This window comes from Schistocerca serialis, unplaced genomic scaffold (genome assembly GCF_023864345.2).
Source record: "Schistocerca serialis cubense isolate TAMUIC-IGC-003099 unplaced genomic scaffold, iqSchSeri2.2 HiC_scaffold_1196, whole genome shotgun sequence".
Taxonomy (NCBI): Eukaryota; Metazoa; Arthropoda; class Insecta; order Orthoptera; family Acrididae; genus Schistocerca; species Schistocerca serialis.
The window spans coordinates 1,600,378-1,602,500 of NW_026047399.1; the positions used below are offsets into that span (position 1 = coordinate 1,600,378).

At 59.0% G+C, this 2,123-nt stretch overlaps 1 non-coding gene across 1 annotated transcript in view; it reads left to right on the forward strand.

The window, feature by feature from the left end:
* The first annotated feature begins 1,582 nt into the window (after positions 1–1,582).
* LOC126435057 (small subunit ribosomal RNA) overlaps positions 1,583–2,123 on the forward strand; it is a 1,913-nt gene continuing 1,372 nt past the window's right edge. Inside the window, exon 1 of the ribosomal RNA XR_007579707.1 lies at positions 1,583–2,123. This exon is cut by the window's right edge and continues 1,372 nt beyond it. This is a non-coding gene — a ribosomal RNA (small subunit ribosomal RNA).

Here is a 2,123-nt window from a genome sequence, read left to right on the forward strand (position 1 = left end):
TTGAACACCTTGCAGCGATACGCTGTAATGTGGATGGCAGCAGGACGTACATGCTCAATGCCCTTCGCAGTTGTTCATTGGCATTCGCATGGCGAAGCACTTAGCCTACGCTGTGGTACGGCTTGTGTCAACTGTCCGCTGATGTTGTACGTCCAAATCACACACTGTACTTCACATTGGTCCTCATGTACTGAATGATACATCGTGGTACATGTGACCGTACAACGACTGCGCCAACAACGGCGAACCATGCGGTCCAACCGTTGTGCACTCAGCTACGTGTCGTCTCCCTATAAGAGCCGGATTGCAGTGTGGTATGCCCTGGATGGCGATCAGCATGAGCCGTCTATTGATGTAGTGGCGCGTGTTGTCAGACGTAGTCGTCTCTTCTCACACACCGTGACAGCATGGTGCACTGCATTCCACATCTGCGACATGCGGCAGAGGCCGGTTGACAGTCGTTCGCGCAATGGACATCGCATACGTACGGGGGCCACCTTCCACGTGTTCGCGAAGCGTGCACATGTTGTTGCGTGTATGTGGGCAGACATAGTGTGTCGTGACACCTGACACAGGCATGCAACAATCGTTGAATTTGCAAATGGCGATGGACGCCTACGTTTGCTGGTGACGTTACGCAAATGAACAACTGGTAAACCGTTGTGGTGCGGTTGTTCTCGCTAGAGGTGAATCAGTGATGGCGACGATCGGTTGAGCTACCAACCGGTTGTTTCAGCGATACCCACCATGCCCACGAACGTGAATGGCATCTGGGTGTGAAGCGATACGCGGCGGTGGCTGGGTGGGACCGTCCCCGGCCGGTGAGGGGGGGCCTCCCGGCGTGCTGGCCGCGCGGTGCGTGGGCGCACGCGCTACAGCCGGCTGGTGGGGGCGGCCAGTGGCAGACGCGCCGGCCGACGGAGGCGGCAGGCGGCGCAGCTGCGCGCCGGCGCACCCTGCACGCGGCGCCGTGCGGCCAAAGTAGGTCCTCGCGGGCCCGGTGCGAAGCGCGGTGGACATCTGCAGTGTGCTGGTCCGATTGAGGACTGTGTGCGCTGAGGATGCGCCGCCGCCCGGCGCTCGGCGCCGCGACGCCGTCTGCTGCTCGGTCGCCTCTGCGGTTCTCGCAGGTGGTTTGTATCGCAGCTGTGCGGACGTGTTGGCGCGTGCGCTGTGCTGGGAGAGTTCGCTTCGGCACCCACGTGGGGCTTTTGTCCTTCTGTGGCGCTGGCGTTGGAGCTGCCGGTCACCGTAGGTGGCGCGTGTTGTCTCCCGCCGGCAATGCCACGACAGCACGCTCCCGGGCCTCTGTCGGCAGCGGCAAGCTCAGTTGGGAGCACGGGTGGTCGCACCTAAAGCGTCTACTCGCCAAACTCCGGGCGATTGCGCCTCTCTCGAACCCGACCACGTACTTAGGACGGCGCTGCGCGCCGCCGGGACCTGAGAGGGTTTCGAGGTGTATTGTGCAGGGGAGCTCAGCCTCCTCCTGTTTGCAGAATAATTGAGCGGACGCTTGCGTGTTCGCGCGGGCCCCCGGGACACACTCCCGGGCGGCCGGCTGCTCAGCTCTAGTTGACGCAGCTCCCTGGTTGATCCTGCCAGTAGTCATATGCTTGTCTCAAAGATTAAGCCATGCATGTCTCAGTACAAGCCGCATTAAGGTGAAACCGCGAATGGCTCATTAAATCAGTTATGGTTCCTTAGATCGTACCCACGTTACTTGGATAACTGTGGTAATTCTAGAGCTAATACATGCAAACAGAGTCCCGACCAGAGATGGAAGGGACGCTTTTATTAGATCAAAACCAATCGGTCGGCTCGTCCGGTCCGTTTGCCTTGGTGACTCTGAATAACTTTGGGCTGATCGCACGGTCCTCGTACCGGCGACGCATCTTTCAAATGTCTGCCTTATCAACTGTCGATGGTAGGTTCTGCGCCTACCATGGTTGTAACGGGTAACGGGGAATCAGGGTTCGATTCCGGAGAGGGAGCCTGAGAAACGGCTACCACATCCAAGGAAGGCAGCAGGCGCGCAAATTACCCACTCCCGGCACGGGGAGGTAGTGACGAAAAATAACGATACGGGACTCATCCGAGGCCCCGTAATCGGAATGAGTACACTT